Source organism: Myotis daubentonii, chromosome 11, assembly GCF_963259705.1.
Source record: "Myotis daubentonii chromosome 11, mMyoDau2.1, whole genome shotgun sequence".
In the NCBI taxonomy this organism is placed as follows: domain Eukaryota; kingdom Metazoa; phylum Chordata; class Mammalia; order Chiroptera; family Vespertilionidae; genus Myotis; species Myotis daubentonii.
Window position 1 is genome coordinate 35157295 of NC_081850.1, and position 10028 is coordinate 35167322.

Sequence of the window (10028 nt, forward strand, 5' to 3'; positions counted from 1 at the left end):
AGAAGAAGAAGAAGAAGAAGAAGAAGAAGAAGAAGAAGAAGAAAGAAGAAGAACAAGAAGAAGAAGAAGAAGAAGAAGGAGGAGGAGGAGGAGGAGGAGGAGGAGGAAGAGGAGGAGGAGGAGGAGGAGGAGAGAGAAAGAGAGAGAGAAAGAGAGAGAGAAAGAGAGATGTGTGAGAGAGAAACATTGATCAGTTGCTGCCTCTCGTACACACCCTGACAGGGAATCAAACCCACAACCTGGCTATGTCCCTTGACCAGGAATCAAACCGATAACCCTTCAGATGCATAGAACGACAGTCCAACTGACTGAGCCATATTGGCCAGGGTCTATTTACTGAATTTCTTGAGAAAATCTCTAAGAGTCAGCAGTTAGTTCTGACTGAGGCAGTTTTCAAGTATTGAGATTCATCATCTGTAGGTATTAGGGTAGCCTTGGAATTCAACCTTCAGCCCAGTCTAGAGCAGGTCACCTGAAACTGAAATTCTTTTGAGACACAAGAACAGGAAAGAGTTCTTAATATGAAGGAGGATGCGAAGTGAACTTTTCCCTTTTTGCTCAAGGGAGGAACCAAATTTAAAGGGGAGGTGAAAACACTGGCAGAATGATGTTTTTAATATACTAGGGGCCCAGTGCACAAATTTGTGCACCTTGAAAGGAACTGTGGGCTGTGAGGCTGCAGTGGGCACAGTCTTGGCCCACCCTCCGCACCCCTGCCCAGCCCCTCCCGGTGCAGCCCCTGGTCCCATCTGCTGGCAGCCCCGCTCCTGCCAACGTTGCTCCCACGTGCTGATGGTGCTGGCCCTGCTCGCAGCAGCTCATGGTGCTGAGTGATTGGGGCTGGTTCCAGCAGCAGGTGCGAGCAGCGGCTGCTGCCCCGATTGCCCTTCAGGAGCAGGGGGAGGTGGAGAAGCCCTCAGGGGCAATCGGGTTGGCAGCTGTTGTTCACACCTGCTGATAGCACCGAGCAATCAGGGCCAGAGCCGGGCACCAGCAGTGGGTGCGAGCGGCTCCAGCGGTGGCAGTGGGTGCGAGCGGGTGGAATCGCAGAGCGTGGGAGCAAAGAATTTTCAGTAACCACCAGAGGCTCGCCCTGATGACAGCGACCAGCACCATACCTTGATCTGGCATCCCCACTCACCTGTTCCACCATCCTGCTGCCCTGTTCCACGCTCTGCCACCTGCTGCCAACACCTGCCATGTCCCGCATGTGCCCCCTGGTGGTCAGCGCTCATCAATGCCACCAGTTGTTCAGCTGTTCGGTTTTTCCACCATTCGGTCTATTTGCATATTAGGGTTTCATATATATAGATTAGCTGATTTTCCCACTCTGGCAGCTCCTATTGCTCTGCCTCTTCCCCCAACCCCACTCAGGCATCTTTTATTGTGTCTGGGGAAAATGAAAGAACAGGAAAAATGGGCTTTTGATCATCAAAAGTCAGGGTCCTCTAGGCATTTGGCATAGAAACTATAAGAAGAATTGAAGAAGGCTTCTAGCCTCAGTTAGAACATGAAGTTTTCCAGAAGTGCTGGCGGGGAGTGGAGAGAGGGCATGACCTGGGGGAGGAAAGAGCTCTTAGTGGTTAGTGGGAGGTTGAGGAGGAGCAAAGGGAAGGTGAGGGGGTAGAGGGAAAGCAGCGGGGACTCATTTTTAGAACCTGGTGGCCTCTCTCTGCTCTAAGAAGGAGGCTCTTTGCCTTGTTCCCCAAAGGGAAAGGTGATGGACACAGAAACCCCAGCTGGCTTGGGTTGTCATCACTTCCCCCTTCTGTCCAAGCAGACTACAAAGCCCTGGAACAGAAATGGCTGAGTGGTGTCTAAGGTACAGAGAATCTGAGCCACCTCAGGGAGGTGAGAGTATCCAGCACAGTGTGAGGGTGTTAGAACGAGTCCTCTGTGCCCAGCAAGTGCCACCAGAGCAGTAACAAAGGATCCACAATTTTCAACTGGCACCAAAGTGGGGGCAGTCTTGTAGAATGGAGCCCTTAACTTGTGGGATCTGACTCCACCTCCAGGTAGAGTTCCAAAATTAAACTGAGTTGTAGGACACTCAGATGATGTCAGAGAATTGGTGTGTGTTGGGGCGGGGGGGGAGAGGGGGTACACCACACGTTGGGGATCAGAAGTGTTTTGAGTAAAAAAAGTTCAGACCTTTTCATGTCGTCTCTGTTTTCCAAGGCGTAATTCAGATTTCACCTCTTCCCCGGCACCTTTCCAGACCTCTCAGTTATTTTTATCTTCTCCATCCTCATGTGCCTTTATCAATTCACACATTCCTTATAGCCCATTATCAAAGCCCATTATCAGCCTTGTGTTGCCAGTGAAGTTAGTGTCAGCTGCTGGGTGTGAATCCGGAAGCATTCAGTCTTGTGTCCTCCCAGCACCTACCATGGATTTATACCCCCGAGGCTGGCAGGTATTTTGGTGCCTGGTATGTAATAAAGCCTCCGTGCCTAGTTGTGGAACTAAATTGAATTTAAAATTCTCGTGAAGCTGGCAGGTATTTTGGTGCCTGGTATGTAATAAAGCCTCCGTGCCTAGTTGTGGAACTAAATTGAATTTAAAATTCTCGTGAAACGTGAGACAGATCCTTCCTTTATTTGTTGCATGGCCTTGGGGTTGTTGTTGCTTAACCTGGATCCGGTTCTCACTCTGTAAAACGGGTGGACAATGAAGCCTACTTCCTAGGTTGTGGTGAGAATTAAATGAGAATGGAGATAAAGGGCCTGGCGCATAGTGTGTGCTCAGTACTGGGTGGCAAGAAAAAAAAGCACAGCACCAGTATTTAATGCACCATCAGCACTGACTTGCAATGATTTGTGCTTCTGGTGTTCTTGCTTCCAGCCTCTGCTTTGGGCCCGGAAGGAAAGGAAATTTGCCGCAGACGAGTCTCAGACTCTTCCTTGATTATGAGCAAGAGGTTCCTGGATCTAGGAGGTGAGTTAAAGATGGCCTGGGCTTTGGTGTGGAAACTTCATTCTAAATTCCTGGCACAACGAAAAGGCCAGAGCTAACAGCAGAATCATCAATTATCTACTAGCACCCAGAAGAGATGGGCGATCTTAATGCTTATCTAAAATTTAGAAGAACCTTTGCTAAAAATGGAGGTGATTAGGAGAGAATGTCAGGGCTCTCTAACAGCCGTAAAAACCACCCCGAGACCTTTGATGGAAGGACTTGCCTATTTTCTGAGCATAGGCCCGCATTAACACAACCTCCCACTCCAAAGCTATAGCCTATCTCTAAATCAGGGAACCAGAATTATGCCCAGAGCATCGCATGCCTGCAGTGGGCCTGGACAGCTGTGGCTGGAAAATGGAGGATGAGGTTGCCTGAGATCGCCTTCCCCATGGCCTCAGACCAGGCGCATTTGGGGTTGTTGGAAGGTTGGGAAAAGAAACTCTCATCCTCTGTTTCCTGCCTGTGCTCTCCCCATGCTTCATACCCCTTAGTTTTATCATCTTGAGCACAGGATGGTGTGAATGTTATGGTTTGAATGAATAAAATTGTGGTCCGTCCATATGAATTGTTTTCTGCTGCACACTCTTGATTTCAAATTGTGTTAGTGTACTAGTATATCAATCAAGTTGTCCCTGCATGAACTGGGAAATGCCTAAGCCCTAATGTCTTTCTGCTCTTAATGATTTATAACCTAGATGACATACCACATTAACGTGTGGATCTCTCTTAAAAACGCAAGTGCCTCCTTCCCCCCAATTGTACTCCCAAATGAGAGTGTGAGTCTGTGGGTCTCCGGATAGCCCACTGGAATCTACATTTAAAAAAATCTCAATGAATTATTAGGCTTCGCAGCCAGAGCTCAGAACGGCTCTGCACTGTAAAGCTCCGTGGCTCTTCTTAATGAGAACAGTGAGAGAGGGAGCATGTCTTCTTTTGAGATGCAAAATCTTGGTTGACCTTTTCATTTTTGTCTTGTTTTCTGCCAGTTGGTGGGCATAAAATAGGAAACGAGCTGAAATGAGAAGATTAGGAATACTTCTAACGTAGACAAGATCGGGCATGACACAGAAACAAGGACAAGCCCAGAACACACTTACGGAGACTCTCAGCGAAAGTGAAGGCGAACTAGTGAGGGTTATCCCAGCCAGCCAGGAATGTGGGCAGGGAAAATCAAGTAAAGGGTATAACCTAGGACAAAGAGACAGATAGGAAGATTGAGTAACTGTATTTTATAAGTTCTAAAACATCCATATTTCACATTTTAACATCCCTGGCATCTGTTGGTCGGAGCCAAGTGGGAGGCATTTGTCATTGTCCATGCAGAGCAAAGTTATTATTCTTCATGTCGGCATAACTGGGCAACTTCAATCCCTAAAGCAAACAATTTAAGGGCTCTTTGAAGAAAGAATAAAAATCTTAATTGTTGTCCAAAAACCTACTGTTGTCATTTGCTGGTTACAACAAAAAAGTAACAACATAGAAGCCTTCAGATCAAACGTTCCTTCTTGGAGAAATAGTGGAATGCTTTTTAAAAGAAATACTACATTCTCAATGCTCTTGCTGGCACAGACACTAATATTGTGTGAAAAAATAGGAACAACATGTCATTTCTGAGTTGAAAAGTGATCCAGGAGAGTTGGAATTTAAATGCGAAGAAGTTTGGGGTATAGTTTTATTGGCAGCATTTTTTCTCTCTCTCTCTTAATGGTAGATATTAGTAATGCATCTTACAACTGATGGTGTCTTAGATTGAGTATGATATGGTATTTGTGTTGGAAAATATTAAAGAAAATTCTCAACTCTAAATAGTCCCATGAAAAAAAAGCATATGTAGTTTTTGGGGTTTTTTGCTCATATGTGGGCTATAAACCTGAAAGCAACAAATGAACAAACAAGACAAACAAAAACTCATAGACACAGACGATAGTACGGTGGTTACCAGAGGGAAAGGTGGCTTGCGGGGGAGATAGGAAAGGGTAAAGGGGGTCAAACATATGATGACAGAAGGAGATTTGACTTTGGGTGGTAAGCACAATGCAATATCTAAATGATGTATTATAGAACTGTATGTTTGAAACCCATATAATCTTATTAACCAATGCCACCACAGTAAGTTTAATAGAAAAATGTTAAGCATATATAAAACCATATATGGGACTCAGGGAATCATAGACCGGTGGGTGTCTAACTTCCATAAAGGAACTTCTCTCTGATAAAAAGAGGGCAGAACCACCATATATTAAAACAATAATAACATTTTTAAAAAGCAGCTCTTTTTTCATTAAGAAGGAATTATTCCAATTTAATAGAATTTTTTTAAGAACTAAGTGGGCACATGACCCAGGCGGGCTTTCAAAAAGTCTGTCCTACATGGAGGGCTATTCGTCCCCCTCCTCTCAGGCTTCAGTTCCCCTAAGATGCAGTCATTTTCTCTATATTGGGTGCCTCCTAGTAGAATTCCTCAAGACCCATGATCCACAGGTCCTATTCCACTTCTGTATGCTTCCCTTTCAATAACTCAAAATAGCTTTTATTCAAACCTCATGTTGCTCTTCCTCGGGCTAAACAACTCTTTCTTCAAAAATTCATCAAAATCTATTTTTTTGAGACCTTCCCATTCTTGAATCTATCTTCTGAATACCCTCCAATTTGTCTGTATCCCTTATAACTGAGTAACCCAGGTTGTCAAGGAGTCTTAGTTTATGCTTGTTTTCCAGGCTTAATCATCACCCAAAACCCTTTCAATCTAGAAAGGGTCCTGGTTGACCAATATCATATATGGTCTGCCTACTTTCGACTGAACTGAATGCAGTATCTAAGGGTGGGCGGACAGTAAGCATTAGAGCAGGGCTCTCACCAGCCAGGTCTTGGTATTTTACAATAGTCAAACATGCATTAGTGACTTGGGCCATACATCACACCATTTTTTCTTCATGTTAAGCTTGTGGCTGGTTGCTAATCCTCAATTCTTTCCCTCAAAGCCAAATCTTCCCTGTGCAGTGCTGGTTCCGGTGGCTCTATGGCATTTGTTCTTACTGAATCTCATGATGTTAGAATTCAACCCATTGTGCAGTTGGGTTAAATTGTGTCATCCAAAATTCTGCCTTATCCATTCCAACTTCCTGATAACAGAAGATATTATCTTGCTCTTCTGTATCATTATCCAAGTTCTTGATTAAAAAGATTGCATAGGGTTGTCTTGTGGTGTGTCACCTCTTTTTAGTTTGACCTCCATTTGCATCCTGGAGTCATTTAACATCACAAACTCACTTAACTGTAGTACCATCCGGCCCATATACTCCTGCCTTTTGCATGATAATATCTTGGGCTACCTTAGCAAATGCTTACTGAAACTTAAGATGCCTAATATAGAATGTCTTTTTCTGATCTATACATCTAGATCAGTGGTTCTCAACCTTCTGGCCCTTTAAATACAGTTCCTTATGTTGTGACCCAACCATAAAATTATTTTCTTTGCTACTTCATAACTGTAATGTTGCTACTGTTATGAATCGTAATGTAAATATCTGATATGCAGGATGGTCTTAGGTGACCCCTGTGAAAGGGTCGTTCGACCGCAAAAAGGGGTCGCGACCCACAGGTTGAGAACCGCTGATCTAGATCCTAGACCCAAAAAGGGAAAGGAAAAAAAAAAGAAGTTAAATCTAATGTGACTCTTTTTTAGCCCCCATGAGGCCTTGTTAATGTAATGACTGACACAGACTAGGTCAGTGCTCAATGAATATTTGTTGATGCCTGATTTTTCATTGAAATGTCAGCAGAAGATCTTCCCCATGTTTCCCGCTGTGAAAAAAAAAAAGTCTATTTCTTTACACCTGTCAAGGACATCTGCTTTGGGAGGTCCCACACACAGACTAGGTCCACATCAGAGTATGAATTGACTATTTGCTAATCACATAAATATTATTGCTGAAGTGAAAACATGAAGTGTGAACCAAATGCAGGAAGTGCCAGCTCTTTAACGTAAGCAATTAATTAGGCATCATCTTTAAGTCTGGTGATAGGTCCCAGGGTGTTAATCAAATCAAATATCACCAGCTGCTGAGAGAGCAGGCTCTTTCAGGAAGCATTCCCTGCACCAAAGGGGAGATGAAGTTGGCATTGAAATAGATTTCCTGAGGCTCCAATAGGGAAGGAATTGTGGGAAACTGCTTTGTGGGCATGTCCATAACAGATCAGACAAACACTGTCTTGCGTCACCTGGAGGGGTGACAATAGCCTAGAGTTGGAAGACAGAGCTGGGTTCAAGGTTTGGTTCTGCTTCCTTGTAGATTTGGAAAATTATATAACCTGTCTGAGCCTTAGTGTCTTCAGCATTAAAATGGAGGTAAGGACACCCACCTTGCAGAGTTTCTGTCAGGATAAGAGACTACATAGATGGCACCCAGGGCAATACCCAGCCAGCAGGAAGGATGCTATATGGCAGGTGGGTGGTAGTGATGGTGGTTGCTAATGATGAGTGGGTTCTGGTCTACCCTCTGCTATTGGTGTGCCCTTGGCTTTTCAGAGCTTGCTCTTCCCCATCTCTGAAAAGGCAGGAGTGGACTAGATGGAGTTAAGGGCTAAGTGCCCATCGTTCTTTGACAGAGATGGGAATTAGGTCAGCTCTGAGATAAGTGGAATAAGATATGAGAAAAGTGCACTGGTAGGTAGGAGGGTGATGTCCCATAGGGAGTTCATTTTCTCCCTCCAGTCTCTACCTCCCCCCCCCACCCCCCGGCAGAGCAGACTGGAGAACACCTGAAATCAGCCATCATCAAGTCCTCTCCACCACACCTGCCTGGCTATCATCACATGTGTGTGCATGTTAACACCACAACAAGGGCACCTTGAAGGAAAAAGTAAATTTTGGAAGGTGGGGCCGGCCTCTCTTGAACTACTAGGATATTGAAAATAACATTTCTTTTTCTTTTTTTTTTTTTTTTTGCAAATTAATACATGGTTGATGCAGAGAGCAATGAACACATAGTTTAAAGCAACTATCATTGGCCATTCTGTGTATACTCTTCCAGGTTTTTTTGTTTGTTTATTTTTTATATAAAACAAAAATGACCTTATAATATCAACCTATCATAGTGCACTTTCCTGGGCGTTTCCCCAGCCCTTCATTGTCACTGCTGTTCAATGATGCCTGTTAATAGTGATGCGTTGGTTATGTAGCAGAGGTCTCCAGAATAGGAGGTTTGCCCCGAGGCCATATGCAAGGCAATCTATCAGAGAGCAGGAAGGACATTTTACAATTTCTGTGTATGTTTTTACCTCTCCTTTTTAAAAGTGTGTGTGTGTGTGTGTGTGTGTGTGTGTGTGTGTGTGTGTGTGTGTGTGTTTCGTTCATAAAATGTAAAACTATGTCTGGAGGTAGGCAGTCTGGAGCTGGGATGGTGGCTCAAGTGTACCTTCAGAAACTGAATTTCTTTCCAACCTTCTTCCTTTCCACTGTAGATACAGGCCTTCATTTCAGGCCTGCAGCCTCCTGTTTGCAAGATGGCTGCTGTATACCTGGGCTTTATATCTACATCCCAGGCAGGAATAATGGGAAAGAATGAAGGACCACGGATCTTCTCCTGGTGAGACTTTGCTGTTTATTCAAGAAAGAATGTTTTCCTTCTCATTGGACAAACAAAGGAAGTGGGGAAATTGAAAATCTGTCACTTTTCAGCCTCTGTGGCAAAGGAATTCAAAGAGATAGGGAATTGGGAATTGTTTGGGGGTCGACAATCCATAGGGTCTGCCATGGTTCTCTCCTCAGGTGTGTGCACACATACACAGCTTTGCCAGGTAATTTCAGGGGGTTCCCCTCATAAGTGGGGGTGGAATGGAAGCCACTCTCCAGGCCCACATTGAGACCACTGCATGGACGCTCTGCTCAGCCTAGAGCCAGTCGGCACGAGTGAAGCAACAGAGGAAGGAGAAGACACAACAGAGAGTGACAATATGTATATGAATGGGAGAGGCAGATACAGAGAGCAGCATGGCCATGAAGGTTATACGTAGCATACATTGTGTAGTCCTCAGGTACCTGAAGACTATCTGGTGGTGGGGGAGGGCACCCTTTAATGAAAAGTTGGGCCACGTCCTATTAATGTCTGTAGAGTTACAAGACATTCATCAGGAATTCAAAGGGTTTGGTGACTTGCAGATTTGAAATCTGATACAGAACAATTCAGTAAGAGAGGCTCTTGTCTATAGAATGCTGCAACATGATGTCTTGTTAGGTGTTGTAAATAATTTCACCTGTAATTAGCTGCCTACACATTTGTAGGAACCTATCATAATGTTTGGGAATATATGAGTTGCTGAGATAATATACACACAAGCAGCAAAATAATTAGCACCATCCTCAAAACCAGCCCACAGGGTCCAGTACAAACTTCCCAGAGTTGGAAAAATCACAGCTTCCCCCCAGTATCCTTGGCCCATTGTAAACTGCAGAAGCAAAAGAGTTTAAAGAACAACACAGGTGTGTGAGCCACGTGATGTCCCTAGAGTCTAGATGACTCGATGATATCAGAGGAGAATGTCATGTTGGAAAATAAGTAAAACAAAGCTTACAAAGCAAAGCCTCACTTAACAGCACTGGCCAGGGCTTTTTAAATCTATTTTTAGAGCCTCAGCCCATGCACCAAAGGGTTTCAGGTTCAATTTCTGGTCAAAGGCACTTACCTGGGTTGAGGGTTCGCTCTCCTGTCCCCAGTTAGGGAGCATGCAGGAGGCAACCAATTGATGTGTCTCTCTCCTCTCTCTCTCTCTCTCTCTCTCTCTCTCTCTCTCTCTCTCTCTCTCTCTCTCTCTCTCTCTTCTCTCCCACCCCCTCCCGCCCTCATCCTTCCCTCCCTTCCACTCTCTTTGAAAAGCAATGGAAAAAATATCCTCCGGTGAGTATTAAAAAAAAAAAAAAAGGAAATCATGAAACTAAAAAAGAATTCACTGACTTTTCCAGGGGAAGGAATATCTGATTTCTGAACACGGCCTATATCCTGAACAGTTTCCTAGAAATGATGCAACTGACTAATTTTGTAAAGCAGTCCACGTGTCAGTCACACAGA